The 17,074-nt window shown below is 42.1% G+C and overlaps 1 protein-coding gene across 13 annotated transcripts in view; it reads left to right on the forward strand.

Annotated features, from left to right (window-relative positions):
• Positions 1-1,276: 1,276 nt before the first annotated feature.
• The window catches only part of FHL2 (four and a half LIM domains 2), a 35,557-nt gene continuing 19,759 nt past the window's right edge, over positions 1,277-17,074 (forward strand). For 2 of the 13 annotated variants that reach the window (XM_020784028.3, XM_078391479.1), the window contains exons 1-3: positions 1,277-8,014; positions 11,589-11,750; positions 16,820-17,037. The gene's annotated coding sequence lies outside the window, so the exon portion shown is untranslated. Of the gene's footprint in view, positions 8,015-11,444; positions 11,751-16,819; positions 17,038-17,074 lie in introns of all 13 variants that reach the window. The other 11 variants (XM_020784030.3, XM_078391480.1, XM_020784027.3 and 8 more) reach the window with 8 other exon arrangements.

Here is a 17,074-nt window from a genome sequence, read left to right on the forward strand (position 1 = left end):
AGCTGGATTTAGGCTGAATATAAATAAAAACATCTTAACTGTTAGAGCAGCACAACAATGGAACCAATTACCTTCACAGGTGGTGAGTGCTCCCACATTGGAGGCATTCAAGAGAAAATTGGACAACCGTGTGTCAAATCTGCTTTGATTTGGATTGCATCATTGAGCAGGGGGTTGGACCCCATGGCCTTATACACTCCTTCCAACTCAATTATTTTATGATTCCATGAATTCCACAATCACGTGTATCATCTTTTGTGGTGTCAGGGAGTACAACATCATTAATGTTTGACTCCAGAGGTGTTGACCCTGAATATGCCTATATTATAATTATATTGGGAGGCTTTGGGAATTTCAGCTCCTTATAGTGTATTCTCCTACTTGTGTGAGTAGGTGTATGAGTTCAGCTGGCTGTGACTTGATATCAGCATCTTGGCAAGGAACCAATTTGTATGGGTGTGCATAACACACAATAGATGTAAAGATTCTGGATCGGGAAGCACAGTAGGACCCCTGTATCTGCAGGGTTATAAGTCCTCTCGCAGATGCTGAAAACCCTGGATAATCGTGAACACTATACCTAGCATGATCAAAAAACCAAATCAAATCCAAGAATACGTATTTTTACTTTCATCACCAGAAGTGATCAACCGAGGGACCCAGAGACCATGCTATGTACTCTTCAACAACAATGGTCATGAATGACTTCCATCAAGGTCCGGTCCAATGGTCAAGAGACCTCCAGAAGGGTTCACGAAGCAGTCCCCAAACAATAGCATCCAAAAACAACAGTTGCTTTCTGCACTGATTTCGCATAGGCGCCAAACCTATTTGGATCATAAAACCAATCCCCTATGGATAGAGGGTCCCCAACCTTTTTCACCCCACAAACCAGCTGCGGAAGGCGGGGCACCCCCCCAAGCTTGTGGGCATGTGTGAACGAGTGAGTGTGAATGAGCACGAGTATGCGCACAAATGGTGGTGAGGTGCTTATGCACGCTCGCTCATGCACACCCAGAAATGGAGGTGTGGCATTCACACGGGGTGCATGTGCGCTTGTGCAAATGTGCAAACAGCGGCACGGCGCTTACACGGGTGTGCACAGCATGCATAAATCAGCTGGGTGGGGGTGAGTGCATGCGCGGGGGGACGGGAAGTCTATCTCCACGGCCCGGTTCGGCTCAGGCCACGGACCACCACTGGGCCACGGATTGTGGGTTGGGGACCTCTGGTATAGGGCATGAACTACAGTGGTGCCTCGCTTAACAATGTTAATTTGTTCCAGCGAAATCGCTGTAGAGCGAAAACATCGTCAAACGAAATGAAAAAACCCATTGAAATGCATTAAAATCCTTTCAATGCGTTCCAATGGGCTGAATACCTGCTCGTCCAGCGAAGATTCTCCATACGATGGCCATTTTCGGTGCCTGTAAAGCGACAAATCCGTCTTAGAAAACAGCAGGGGGCCATTTTCTTCAGCTGGTGGCCATTTTGAAACCCGATGCTCAGCTGTTTGCTGATTGTCGTAAAGCGAAAATTGGTTCCTGAAGCAGGTAACCTATCATCATTAAACGAAAAAAACCCATTTAAAACATCATTTTGCTATCGAAAAAACCTAATCGTATAGCAATTTCCTCATTAAGCGAGGCAATCGTTAAGCGAGGCATGGCTGTACAGGTTTCAGATAACCGTTTTCTTTCCTGCAGGCTATCTGAAAACAAGCATGAAACCACCTGTGTCACAAATGCAAATTTAATGCAAATTCCATTAAAGCAGGATGTGGAACAGTCCTTGGCCCAAAGGCTGGCCTATTCTAGGAGGTTTCTTGCCATTACTGACAATGTTGGGGTTGGAACAGCTTCACCATGTATGGGAAAATGAGCAGCTGGGGCTGCCCTGATCCTGTAAAAAAACCAATTCTTTCACCGGCCTGCCAGTGTCAAGGCAGTCAAGATGTTTCCCCAGCATTGGCCAGGCAGTGACACTGTTCTTGCCTGAGACTCCAGTGGCACCTTCAATATCTGGGAAGCTTCTCAGCACTGGCCAGCTGGGATAGAAGCCCCAGTGCAGTTCAAAAATGTGCCAATGCTCCCTTTTAAAAACCGTATCAGGACTTATGTCGTGTGAAATGAGCAAAGTCACTGAGAAGTTACTTCAGTCCTTTCTAAAATTGTAGTTGCTTCCTAGAAAACATGACAAGATCCTTCTCGCTCGGCCTCCTTAATTCACACGCAAATCCACCCATCTTCACTATAAGCTGAGTTGTACCCAGCCGTCTCCAGCAGAGGTTGGGAAAGCTACTTTTCTGTTATTCTGGTTGGAGGGTGGAGGTGCTGGCAATTTTAGTCCAACCTCCTCCTTTTTATTTATTTATTATCAAGGCATAATAAAATACGGACTGCTTGCTGCCGTCTCCTTGCTTACTCTGGGGTGCCTTCCTTCATAAGTGAAAAAGTCTTATTTCTAATCTCCCCAGGGACAGAGGCCTGCCTGAAGTACAGCACATACAGGAAAGGTTAACAAATCATAGATCAGCCTCTATGGTAAAAATGAGACAGCTGCAAGATACGATGTACCTGTGTGAAGATCTCTGGAGAATAAAACATTGAGAGTTACAACTAAGACAAACGTTTAACGTTTATGAGATACCAGAGATCAAAGAACAACAGAGGTAGAGAAGGTGATGAGTACATTTCTATTCTATTATTATAATATTATAATAATACTATCTATGATTGATTGATTAATAAGAAAATTTTAGAGCACTTAAGATAGGATGTTTCCAAAACAACGGAGTGATCGCCTTTCTTTGCGCCGCTTCAACTCTGCCAGCTCTATCCCCTGATCCCTAAGATACCTATCATGTACAGTATAGTCTCTGCCTTTTAAATCCACAACACTAGATTAAAGGCTCAGTGGCTTTGCAATGCAGCAGTTAATTCGCTGTGCTCCTCCTTGTGAGTGGTAGAAGAGTGACCTCAGATCCCCATGAATATCTGTCCAGAAAGCTTACCTTCTCTATGGCGAATGTGACATTCAGTCACTAAAGTCTGATATAATCTTATTGAAGCTACTTATTTCAGATTGTCTTCGGATGACCCAGTCCTGGGGCAACTGGAGCTTGTTCAAAGTAAGGTCTCTGAACTTTAACCCATTGACCCAAAGGCCCCATTATGTTTCATCCATTTCAGGGTTCACCTGGCACTGAAAATATTCCATGAGCTCAGAATGTTCCTAGTTGTTCAAAATAAACATCAGAGAAAGACAACAAGGACATTACCAGATATCCTTTGAAAATCCACTTTAATTGTCTGCAGGACATCTTTATTGCTTCTAGCCAAAAACAGATATTCTTATTCATCAGTAGTTTAGGTATTCGGCTGTAAAACCAGAGGTTGGGAATTGGATTCCGCAGTGTGCCTCCCTGACTGGGGTTGATGGTGAGCACTGCAGTTCTAAAATGATGATTATGGTGATGGTGATGATGATTTATTGCAGCTACTGTATATTCCCTTTTGGGGCTTAAGGATCTGATTCTAGGTTTCCTCGGGTCCTTATCTGACATTCTAAACATTAAACTACAGTCACTATTAAGGTTAATTGATTGTGGAGGTAACTGTTCCCCCTCGCCCATGAATGAGACATATAGGATATGTCCACATGAGTCTTAGTTAACTTTGGATTCTAAAAAGCATTGGCAAGCATGCTTATTTCCATTGCAAGTGCCTCTCTTCTGTTTCCCCACCACCACAAAGATACAAGGTTAACATGAATAGCCAGGGATGCTTCAAAGGCCATTTGAAGGTTGAAACAAATTCCCTATTCACCTATAAGGTGAGGGGTGGGTGCCTTTCTTTAACCCTATGGCACTAGGTTGCAGAAAGTCCCACCTGCCCCATATCTCAGCCCATTCCCCCAAATATTTAGTTCCCTGCTCATTTCCTATATTGGAACTGGGAAAAGTAAAAAAAACAAATGTTTTGATCCCTCTCCTTGTTTCTCTTCAGTTGGGGATTGAGTGTCATAGCAATTTAAACTTTGGATGTGGCTGCTCTCAATAACCCTGCTGTGTTGCATCTGGAATAGTCTTCAGAGTTCAAACCAAGGTGATCTGATTAATGGAAGTGAATCAAGGCACAAGAGCAGGAGAGGCTGAAGGGTTAGCTTCTCTCTCCTTCTTTCAATATGCTCTGTTACTACGAGAGATAGGGCATTCATATTTGTCTCCTGGGGGAGAGGAATATGAATATCACCACCACAGGTGGCTGGGGATCTTTGGACCCACCCCCTAGAAGTGGCTGGTCCACTTACCATTCGCCTTGCAACCTGTGGTGGTGATATTTGTATTTGTTTCCCCTGGGAGATGAATACAAATATCCCATCTTTAATTACTCCTAAAATAATATAATGTTCCCACATATAATTATTTATATGTTTTTATGTGCTGTATTTATATCCTGCCTTTCCTTCAATGAGTTTGAGGAATCGTACATATCTCTCCTCTTCCCCGCCCCCCTTCTATCTTCATGACAGTCTTGTGAGATAGATCAGGATAAGAGAGTGTGACTGACCCAAGGACAGCAATGAACTTGGTTGCCATCATCACATAGCTCTAAGCATCACATGTGAAAATCAAGTTACAGCACAGTTGTGTCTAAAAAGGATATCATAAATTGTTGCCACCTAGTGGTAATCAGAAGTAACTGTACTTCCTTTCTGTGTCAGGTGCAGTTCCTGTTGGTCTTGCCAACATAGCCTAGGCCCTAGTTCTTCATTTGGATTCGGCTTTAAAGGATTATTGAACCTCTCTGTATTTCTTGGAAGGAAATTTCAATTTTTACTTCCAAGGGAGCATGCTTAGGAAGGTATCCATAAAAGTGCTTGACTTTTTAGGCTTATTCAGGCATGCCATTTGTACCTTTCAAAAAGATGCCATGAGGGGAAATGAAAATGGGCACACTCCCCCTTCCCTCCCCACCTAGTTATCATTCTCACAGCTGTCTCTCTTCTGAGAATGGTTATCTGCACTGAGGAATCCTTGCCTTTGTGAAGGCCGGTTATATTTGGTGAAACCTTGACTTTGCCGGCTTCTTAATCATCCATGGAGGCTGCACAGACATAGACAGCTCCTTGCTAGCAATGGTTCCTTCCACACGTAGAGTGTCACAATAAAGCAATGAGGAGTAGACCTATCCTGTTCTTCCTCTCCTTCTCACCTTGTGTGTTCATTAACAGCCACAGAACAGAACACTTGCACAGAGTTTTTGGTCTTCAACATTTTTATTAATGACTTGGATGAGGAAGGCTTATCAAATTTGTGGATGGCACAAAATTGGGTGGAATAGCTAATACCTTGAAAGACAGTGAATGCTATTCAAAAATATCTTGATAGGCTTGAGCACTGAGCTGAAAAGAATAACGAAAGTCAGCTGGGGTAAGTGCAAAGGGAGAAACACACGGTGTTACAAAATGGGAGATACTCTGCTAAGCAATACTACATGCAAGAAGGAACTTGAATATTTTAGATCAAAGGTAAATTTGAGGCAAAAATAAGCTGCAAAAAAGAAAAAAAAAGGCAAATGCTATTTTAGGCCGCATTAACTGAAGGATATTCTCCAAATCCCATGAAGGACTAGTTCCCTCTGTTCTATTCTGCACTGGATGTCTCGTCTTGAGTACTGTATCTAGTTCTGGACACTGCAATTTAGGAAGGATTCAGATAAACTAGAGTAAGTTCAGAGGAGGACAACAAGATTGATTAGGGGACGGAAACCAAGCCTTATGAGGAAAGACTGAAAGAACTAGACATGTCCAGCCTTGAGAAAGGAAGACTGAGGGGAGATATGATGGCATTCTTCAAATACTTGAAAGATTGTCATACAAAGGAAGGGCAGGATTTGTTCTTAATCATTTCAAAATGCAGGACATGTACTAATGGGCTGAAGTTATAGGAAACCAGATTTTGGTTGAATAGCAGGAAAAACTTTGTAACTGTTAGACCAGTACGACAATGGTGCCTATTACTTTAGGAGGAGGTGAGTGCTGCAGTGCTGGAGGCAGTCAAGAGAAAATTAGACAACCATCTGTCAGATATAATTTGATCTGGATTCCTGCATTGTGCAGGGGTTTGGACTTGATGGCCCTTCCAACTCCAATCATTCTATGATTCTATGAAAGGTTCAATTATCGCTGCAGCAGTTGGCTTGCTGCTAACATGGCTTCTGCCATATTAAGAACACAGGCGTATTAAGTATTTCTAATTTTTCTAAACTAATGAACCCGTGCTGCAACCACATTTGTGTAAATTGGCCTTACTCCATGGTTGTTAAAGACCATGAGAAGGCCTTGTGAAGAACAGATTCACCGTATTAAACTCAAAAGAATGTGAATGAGACGTCTTGTAGATTAAAAAAAGAGACATTGCTAGGAAAGGATACAAAGAGATGAAACTCTTAAAATGGCTAACAACAGACACAAAGCAAAAAATAAAAGGTGACAGGGATTGGGTCAGAATTAGGGATATGCCCTATCTGAAGATAAATGTACAAATATGGACCAAAGAATGTGCCCAATGGAGGCCATGTAGTGGAGCAACACCCATCACTGATGCCTCATGTTAAATCCAACTTTTGTGGGGTTAAAAATATTAAAATAATAGTTTTTAAAGTATGTAATTAAAAGGGAGGAAAGGGAGGTTTAAAGTATCAATACCTAATGGAAGAGAGCCTAGGCCACTGGTTCTTAACCTTGGGTTACTCAGGAGTTTTGGACTGCAGCTCCCAGAAGCCTTCACCACCAGCTGTGCTGACTGGGGTTTCTGGGAGTTGCAGTTCAAAAGCATCCGAGTAACAAAGGTTAAGAACCACTGGCCTAGGCCAAAGACAAATAAGGAGACTTGACAGCTTCCTCTGCCCACACCTTAGTGAAGCTCAGGACTTCTTCTGCTCCCTGCAGTTGCTGGGGGGATCCCTGAGTGAAGCAGCCAGCGGAAGCAGCCACTCTTTCTGTAGGTTTTTTTAAAGCTACATTACAAAATTAGGGACTGCTATCAGTGTAAGCGTATCACTTGGGCTCTACATTCTAAATTTTTCTCTCCCTCCCCGCCCCCTTTTGTTTAAAAACATGGTTACCCTGAGGACAGAGTGTACATGCATGGGCATATTCACTTGCTAGACTTTGAGAAGTTCAATGTAGAACCCCACTAGGGTTTGTTTTCCTCCCCTTTGGTCCCCTTTGGTTTCTCTTTCTCAGCTAAGATTATCTTTGCTTTGCTTACCTGGTCTCTGTGTACAGATGCAAAAATGAGATAATTAAGAAAGCAGACTAGGGAAGGACTGACTCATTCCGAATGTAGTGGTTAGTTGAATGTTTTACGGATGTGAAGGAATGTCAGACAGAGTGGACTCTAGAACTAATGAAACTTGAAGTTCTGTTAGAAGCTAAACCACTAAGTTAACCACTATCAAGAGAAGACAAGGCTTGCTGGAAAAGACAGCAATGCTAGGAAGAGTGGAAGTTAATAGGAAAAGAGGAAAATTGAATATAGGATGGATTAACTCAATAAAGGAAGCCAATGATTTTACAAAAACTGAGTGATGTTACCTTTCATGGGGGTTCATTAATTTGTAAAGTTTTCATAAATCAAAAATGATTTGATGGCACATTAACAACAACAACTAGGTACGCACAGGTGAAGTGTGGGTATCCTCATAAAAGAAACAATGAGCTTGTATTGACTGGGAGCTTGGCTGCCCTTGTTTCTGTCCCAGAACTGGGCTCTTGTTAACAAACGATTCCTTAAAAGGCTAGCAGTTGCAGAGATGCTGTGGGTCTTATCTCCCAGGACAGCCGCTTCTTTGGAGATACTGTATTTATAGCTCTTCTGGCAAATGAACTCTTGTCGGCCTAATTGCTAAATACATAGTTTGGGTAATCCAATAAAGCAGTTAGTCTGCCTGCCTGCCTTTGTCTCTCTTCATTCCTTGGTTGGAAGACCCAGCTGTACTCCAGCAAGGTAAGAGCGAAGGAAGGTCTGCGTTGGTTTTCAGCCTCTCTTTTTCAATCCTGTCATAGTATTTCAAGGAGACTCTAGGTCTTTGTCTTGAGGTAATGCTGGGGCTTTCCTTCCGTTTTCTCTAAAAAGGATGCCAATGTCAAGAATGTGCTCCAGAGATAGGCCAGGAGATCAAGAGGGGATGCTCCGTTTCCCCCGTGGTGGACCTTTATAGGCTTTTATGTTACTGAAATGCCAAGCCAAAGGTTCTTCTTTGCTGCACACACAGAAGGAGAATGAAGCACCATTGTGCAGTGCAAGCCAGTCCTAGGCAGGTCTGTCAGGCAGACAAAAAAATCAGCAGTGTTTGTGATGGGGTAGCTGTGCTACAAGCTGCAGCCCTAGTTACTTGCCTTGGGAAAAAAAAACATCTTCTTCAACATAACCAGTGGCAGCATCTTCTGTATCACCAATTTGTCTGTCAAATAATAATATAAGAGTCAGGATACAGATGCCTACAGGTCTCATGTCTGGACAGGGAAAAGCTTATTTGATTTTTTTTGTTTGTTTGTTTTCCTTGTGGCATTTTTCAAATGGACCCTCCCCACCCCAGCAGCTTACTGAAAGAAGCCACCCACCCACCCACCCCCTGAGTTGCAAAGCAGCACCCGAAAATGAGTGGGGCTCCACATTTAATGAACTGCCTGTTTTCTTCTTAGGGTCCCAATCCTTTTCCTTGAATAATTTCAGCTATAGCTCTATGAATGCTTACTTGTGGGCGCCAGCCTCTTGAACTTACTACGAGTTTCCTTACCTCTTTAAACAAGGAAACAAGCAAAGGATTAGGCTGTTGCTTTGACTATATAAAAGCTATAATAATTGTCTTAGGAGAAATGCGCTGAAATAGTTTGAATTTCCCCTTTACCGCTAGTTGTTTGGAAACCGGGAAACTGAAAGTGAACACATACCTGCATAGCCTTCTCTTGGGTTTTAGAAGATGATCCTGGTCATATAGAAGTAATGTATGCTACACTAAAGGAGAGGACCAGAACACCACTGATCTCTGCATGACTTGTGACAGGAGAAGACTTGGTCATAATCACCGTGCAAAGTAGCATTAGCAGCTGTCAAACACCCACTAGAAAGCGTTCGTCATGCTGAACTGCCTTTTAAAATGATCTCAAGGAGTGCTATGTTTCAGTGGCAAAGCATGTTTACATGAGGGAGTTAGAGCAATTGTACCCACAGAATGTAAATTAACATGGTGGTTGTCTTGATGTGCAATATATACTATAGTCCTAGGGCCAAGGATTCCTGGATGGGAAAAGATGGTTACTCCAGTTCTAGACATCAATATTAAACTTAATGTTTTCCAGATCTTCACGCCTGATCAAGAGTTAAACAATCATCTCTTGAAGTCATTCCATGGAGATTGCTAATGTTACACCTAATTTGTGTCTGATCTGTGAACCAAATTTAATTCCTTTCACTTGCATATAGAAAGCTAGCTTTTCCAAAGTAATAGTTGTATGCTAGCTTTCTCTTCGAAAGCTTCAATGTCCTACAGGCAAGATAGGGGATGTTTCTATGATGGGCCTTTTCTAAATTAACCAAATAGATCTTTATTCACATTTCTTTTTTGCTTCATTTTGCTTTGCTTCTATGGTGCTTTGTAGTTCATCTCAAGTGCTTTGTGCTTATGGGGGGAAAATGAATGATTCTGTCTCTAGACATGTTCTACGCTGAGCTCCTACAGCATAAATCCAAACTCCACTTCAACAGTATCAGTTTGCCAGACATGGCTGATTAGTGGAACGAAACCTGGCTGAGCCATTTTCACGGTTCACGGGTTTAAGAAATGAAGTATGAATGAAGATGGCTGCTTTCCCATTTATTAGAAAAATATGATGATGACATCAATCTATTCATGGGCTGCTCTTCTGTTATTGCAACCGGAGCAGCTTAGAGCAGGCAGTGGCATTTTTGTCAAACCTTAGGTTTTGTTTGCATCAGTGGTTATTACAGCAAATACATGAAGTGTGGAAATAAAACTAATAAATAAATACATAAAATCTGCATGTGCCTACACCTGGGAGAGGTGACTAGATTTTTACCTTCAAACTTAATACATTTGCTGCTGAGCCACCATTGTAAGTAAGATGAGCAGTGCTAGAAGGTTAAATTAAGCACTGTGGTACCGCTGGTCACTTTAGATCTTGGACTTAGAGGTTTTTCTGGTGGAGGGGGGGATCCTTTAAGAGTCCACGTGTATTGTTTCAGCTGGGAAGCACAAAAATAGCGGCCTTGTCTTGCCCATCATTCCACTGCAACTCCATGCCTTGCAATTACTTCTACCTTTTGGAAATGCAAGAGAAGAAGGAGCAAACAGACCCCTTTGCCAACATTGCTTTTGAAATAAGAAAGGAATGGACAGAAATACGTACTCTAGCCATGTGCAATTTTGGCTTGTAAAGTGAATTACTGATAACATCCACCATGGGTACAGGGATAATGGGGTTTGCTTCAATGCTTACACAGGAGTAAACACAAATTTGTCATTATATAACATAAACAATTTTTAAAAATTTTTTTTAAAGGAGTATCAGTGAACCTGTGCATGCCAAGTTGCTCCCTCCTGAATATAAAATGTTTAAAAGCATGGGGAGAGAAATGATGGGGTGGTAACCTGCTTCAGATCTGTGGGTGCTGGTGCACTCATTGTAGCCCTCAGGTGGGCACTTGTCCTCCTTGCCACTACTTGTTAATGGGAGAGGGGACTTAATCAGGGGGCCCTCTGAACTGCAGGGCCTCGAATACCTGCCCTGAGGCCCCTCTCCAGTAGTATTACCAACTGAGGGTTTTTGTACGTAAGACTTACCTCAATGTTGGCCTTTCTTGCACTGTTTCACCTTGTCAACAGGGGATGGATAGTGGAAACAAGATGTTTGGATCTTGTACAAATTGCCATATGTTGATTTTACACCCACACTACACATTTTAACCCTAGTAAGTAGAGGTGCCCAATCTACTAAATCCATTAACTGTGCATTGTTCGAAAGATACAGTACTTTAACATCAAATTAGAAATTAAGGGGACTACTCTTCCAGAGGACTAATCCATTTTCCCTTCCCGGTATAATTTATTCAGAAACACATGCCTTTGCTGTCAATCATGCAAATTAAGTCCATGTTTGCCTTCTTGTGTACTTTACTAGTTACAAAGTAAAGTATACTGAATGCAAGACAATGCAAGTGGGGAGAAGGGCATGCTGTTTCAGGCAGATGCATTTCACCATGTCGGGGAATGCCTCTTCTAAAAACATGCTAAACATGCCAGGTCCTTAACAGTCAAACTAAGAAATAAGCTGAGTAGTGAAATATATTTTATTGACATAGTATATTGTTTTCTCCACCTACACATGTAATGTCTTTGTTTTGTGATTGCTCACAGGATGATAAACAGGGACTTAATTTGTGGATCTGACCAATGAGACACACATCCCTCAGGAAATCCAGTTGTGCAAGGGGAAATGGGTTGATTATAGGAAACATGCATTCTGCTTAACATCTAGTTTGCCTGTAAATCTAATCCCAGAACAACATCAGCACCAACAGCATCCAGCATTGTAATGCAACTGCTGGGGAAAGAATGCCTAGCAGAGTCCAACGCTGTCACTGGTCCTGGTTTGCCCACATCCTGCTGAACCTGTAAGCTGCCTGCCACAGAACGCAGGCCTTGCATGGCTGCCCACCACTGGTAAGTTGACAAGTCGGGAATTCTGACCCTTGAACATGTACCTAAGAGCCCTACAAAACTTTATAGATCTCAAGGGTAAAATCAGAACCCTGTGTTTGTCACAGCTGGTATCTATCCCAATTAAGGCTGAATTACAGAAATGAAACCAAACAATCATCGGCAATCATATCAAAATTCATCTATCAAGATACGTCTCTTCACTGTTGTAATAAATTCAAGTAACATAGACTTGTCAAATTCTACAAGCTTTATTTATCTATGTTGCTTCTATGTACCATAAGCACAAAAATAAAATCCCAAATGTTCAAAACATCCAAAAGTTTTACAGCTAGGCACAAATGCTTAGGAAATATATGAAAACTAAAGTTTCCTTGTAGGCAGATACTTAAGTCAGAAAAACATATTTGAGTTGTAAGCTTTTTGCTATAAAAGTTATAGACAAGAACTTAAATTATATTCGAATCCAAAAGTAAAAGAGCTTCTATCCTAAAAGAGGCTCGTTTTGGCCGTACCAGTTGCCCTCATGTCAACAGCACTTTCCCATGTAACTTGGATCAAATAACAGTGTCTGAAATCCCACATTTCCAAAGGGGTCTGTGGCCAAGAAAAAAAGATAACACCCATGGCAAAAGGAAAAACACTTGCACTGCGTTGTGAAAAGAGGAGCTAAATTGTCTGTTGTTTGTTCTGAAAATTATTTCTGCTCTATGTTTCCACACCTTTTTTAAAGGAACGTTACTTTTCATATATATTTTGTAGACGAAACAAATCATGCTGCATTTTCAGAACTGATGTGAGGTAATTTTCCTCCTCTCTCTTCTGTTAGAAAAAAGCACTAGGATGTTTCTTCTACCTTGATCTGAAATACTGTATATGCCGCACTGAGGAGGGAAAAGGCTGTAAAATTGCTATTTTATGAAGAATGTGGAAGATTTCAAGTATTTATGTTGTTTACAGTTTGCGTTCCCTCTGTGAGTGCTAAAGCATTTGGATTTGTGTGTGTGTGTGTGTGTGTTTGTGTTTCAAGGCTGCGATAAACATTTTTCTTTGTGCAGCCATTATCTCAAAGGAGCAATCACTTACTTGAAATTTTGCTAAATTAATTTGGATTAACAAGTCCTGAGGTGTGAGTTTGGAATGCTACAATTTGGAAAGCTCTCCACAAGCAGAGATAGAGTGAGAAAAAACAAATCACTGAAAACCTGTAGCATTTGTTCCAGCATTATAAAGAATGTTATTTTACCAATCCATGTGGATACTAGGGATGGGGAAATGGGCCGCCTTCCAAATATTCTTTGACTACAACATCCACTGAGGTGCTAATCTTGCCTTTTCTTGTTTTCAGAGAGGAATAGAGAGTGAAAAAAATCCTCTTTTCCCCACCCATTTAGGTTCCTTTTTGCAGATTTTTGTTATTGCTAAAAAATCTTGTGGAAAATATCATGGAATTTTGGGGGGGGGGGAGTTTTGCAATCATTTTCTTTTCTGGAACAAATGGCAAGCTATGAAGGATTGTTACAATTCTTGTGGACAGCAACTTTTTTTAATGTGCAGGATTCACCCACGAAGGGCAAAAGAAATGACAAGCTTTTTGGGATCATCACAATTCCTGTGCAAAATGGCATCTTTCATGAATATTTCCAGACTGTGGATAAGTGAATCAGTGGATACTGATCCCATGGATAAGGGGGTTCTCCTGTACTAAAATATGTACTGGTTGCTTCCCAAATATTAACCATACTTAACAAACACACATGCTCGTCCATACACACACACACGCGTGCGCGCACACACACACATGAAAATCAGGAATAGCACTTTAAAAAACTCATTTAAAACTTACTCAATATTTGAAGAGCAAGATTTTCACAATGTATACCTAGCAGAGATGGGGACAATGCGCCAAAATGGTGCTTCATTTTGGTTCATGTTTGACAACCCACAACCCACGAATTGCCCCCCAGTGGCTCAACAAACCATGAATCAATTCATCAGTTCATTGGGTCATGTCTTTGTAGACAGCCCATGGGGCTATCTGAAAAAAAAGCCCTGCCCCCCACAGCCTTCCTATGCCACACGACATAAGAAGAGGAGGGAAAGGATCAAAGGAAGCAGAATTGGGGGATTGCTTTGATCTCGCTTTGATCCCTTCCCTCCTCTTCCTATGCCACAAGGGCATAGGAAGAGGAGGAAAGGGGAACCCAAGCCATCCCCCAGCCCCAGAGGTGGGATTCCCTTCCAGCAGGCCTTAGCAAGCCACCTGAGGGGAAAATCCCTCTCTTACTTATGCCCCCGAGGAACAGCTAATCTGCGGGGACATAAGCAGATAGGGATACATGAAGGGACAAATATAAAAAGGTTATATTCACTGCTTCGTATTTGTTGGGGTCTCTAGACCGCACGAATTCGAAGCAGCAAATACCTGATGAATCAGAAGTATTTGTTGAATATCCTGATTTGTTTTTATATTTGTCCCCATGTCTAATGGCTAGGAAAAAGGGAGATCAGAAGTGCAAGTGGTTTCTCTTCTCAGTCAATTTGCTCTTCTCTTGACTGGTGGCAGCTTATTTTGGTTGCAAAACTGGGTGCTTATCTGGCCATGTAAAGATCACCCCAGTGCTGGAAACACTTCAACAATTGTCCTTGTGTGTGTAGCTTTTATCAGCAGGATTTTAGCCATTGCCGTATGTTGCTTAAAAAAAAAAAAGAAGACCCGAAATGACCCAAACAAAGCAATGTTTTAGCAGTAATGAGTATTTATGTGTTACATACAAAGCAGTAATGATGTTTCCCACCTCGGGTTATCTGGAAGGAGCTGCTGTTGCACTTTTGCTGCCGCCCACAATAGTACATTGTAGGTAATATTGTTAGTGGAAGCCCCTAAAACTTCTCCATACCTGAAAAAAAGGCATAGAGACTGGAGCCAACTTGCTCTGTTGCATCCTTTAGCAGATATTCTGAGTCACTCAGACATTATCTCTATGTTTCCGGATTCCTTGTTCATTTTTAATTGTATGAAATGGAGAAATGGTGGTGACTATGACCTTGGGGAGTTATGGAGTGCTCTAATTATATGACATATCCCCTCAAAACCTGTGCAGTCATCATCCTTCCACAGTTAGATGCATAACACCATCCTAACAGCATGCCAATATTTCAGTGAAGTTTAGCAAACTACACGGAGTGAAAAAACAAAGACAAAAGCAGAATATTCTAGAAGGCAAAAAGGTCGTCCGAAGTTAATACTGTAAAGCAAGTCTTCCTCTTTGCCCTAGAGCTCCATAAAATGGCTGGCACAGCCATTGTAGGAGAGGTATATACATACCGCATGGTGATTAAGGATCTCAGATCCACTGAGGCACTTCCCTAGTGCCTCAGTGGTTGGGAGATCCTGGCCGTTATAGTATGTCCATGGAGGGGGCAGAGGGTCTTCAGCTCCCACTATCCTCCTTTGGTGACAGCAGCTCAGTCCACCATGTAATTTCAAATTCCCCTTTTTCTCAGTTTATATTACTTAACCTTATGATTGTGAGTAGAATAAGCAAGTAGAGATAAACAAATATATATAGTTTCCCCTGCTATATATATATTTGCTTATCTCGACTTGCTTCTTCTATATATATAAGTGTTGCAGCTCTTCAGTGATGGCCTACCAGAATCTCTCTTTTTTAAAAAAAATTCACTTACCCTGCACCCCTACTAAGGATTCAATTTGCCAATATTCTGAAGTGTCTCACATTAAACCACTTCACAATATTGGAAATTCCAGTTGGAAGGAGCCTTGATCATTGGAAGTCTCAGTTTTGGTCCATTCACAGAGATCACACAGGCTGGAAATGGACCAAACCAGAGCAATTTTCCCACACCAAAAAAAGACAGGGGCTCAGAAAGGTGCAGGTAGGGATGCTCTAGGGACAATTTGGTTCGCTCCGGTGATAATGTCATGTGATTGCTGGGGAAATGAATTAACCACCCCCCCACAATGGACCAGATTGCACCTGGATTCTTGCTTGAAGTGGCAAGATAGCCAGCCTGTCAAAGATTCTAAGGTACCCACAAGAGATTTTGCCTCTAGCGTGAGACTAAGGCAACCAGCCTCCTCCACACACCTTTTTGTTGTTGTTGTTGTGATTTGCAGTTTTCACAAAATGTCTCCAGAATCTTTCCCCCCAGCAAAGCAGAGTACGTGCAACAAACACAGAAGAGTGAAATTATTGCTCAGAAAGATGCAAACAACTGCCATTCCTTCTGCTGCTAATAATGCAGCATCTGCAGAAAGTGGCAAAAATCAGTCTCAAGCACATGTGCAAATTCTCGTGAAGGTCATCCCACTTCCTGTCTGACAGCGAGGAAAAAAACATTCCCCCCCCCATTCATTTGCAAGAATAAGTCAGATTAAAAGTTATGACCTCATTTTCTACATGCTCCCAAAACCTTATGACCTTTGATCAACCTTGCCGTAGGCACTGGGTTAAGTTACAGTAGGCAGTACAGGCAACACAAACAGAGAAAGTAATAATCCTCTTGTTTATGACTTTTATGTGGTGAGGAACCATGTGGGGGGAGGGGGGAGCTGCACATGTGTGCTTGTACGTGTAAGGAAGCACTTGATGCTAAGCCAGCTTTCCCAGCGCCAGCTGCAAATGCATGGATTGAAGGACACTGCTTAGGGAAGCTATACTGAATATCAAGCACCAGCAATGACTAGACAGACAGACAGACAGACAGACAGACAGACAGACAGACAGACAGACAGACAGACAGACAGACAGAGAGATAGATAGATAGATAGATAGATAGATAGATAGATAGATAGATAGATAGATAGATAGATAGATAGATAGATAGATAGATAGATAGATAGATAGATAGATAGATAGATAGATAGATAGATATTTGTAAAGACACATGCAAAGGTGGGACCTGTAAAGGGCCATGGTGATTTGGAAGAGGTCGGTGTACAGAGACTGTGTTCCCTTAGGATAAAGTTGGGTGCCAGCTGCAACGAGCCTCAAAGAGTGAGTGTCTCTTCGTGCTTTTGTCTCCTTATATGGTAAAATGATACACAGGGGTTTTTCACTAGGCTGTGAAGGCAGACGCCTGTTTCCACACAACACAGACGGCTGAACAGAGAGTATTAGAAGCGCTGCCTTCACAGAGGAGAGGATTCCCCGGCTAGCTTCGCTGGGCACCTCCTCTTCTCTTCCCGCCGGTCGTTGCCTTTCCCATTTGTTCACGGATGTGACTCCCTATCCTAACTCCAGAGGGTACCCTTCACTACCTGCCTGTAAGTAGATGTCCCTTTTTGTCCCTTCCACCCCTCC

This window comes from Pogona vitticeps, chromosome 3, assembly GCF_051106095.1.
Source record: "Pogona vitticeps strain Pit_001003342236 chromosome 3, PviZW2.1, whole genome shotgun sequence".
Taxonomy (NCBI): domain Eukaryota; kingdom Metazoa; phylum Chordata; class Lepidosauria; order Squamata; family Agamidae; genus Pogona; species Pogona vitticeps.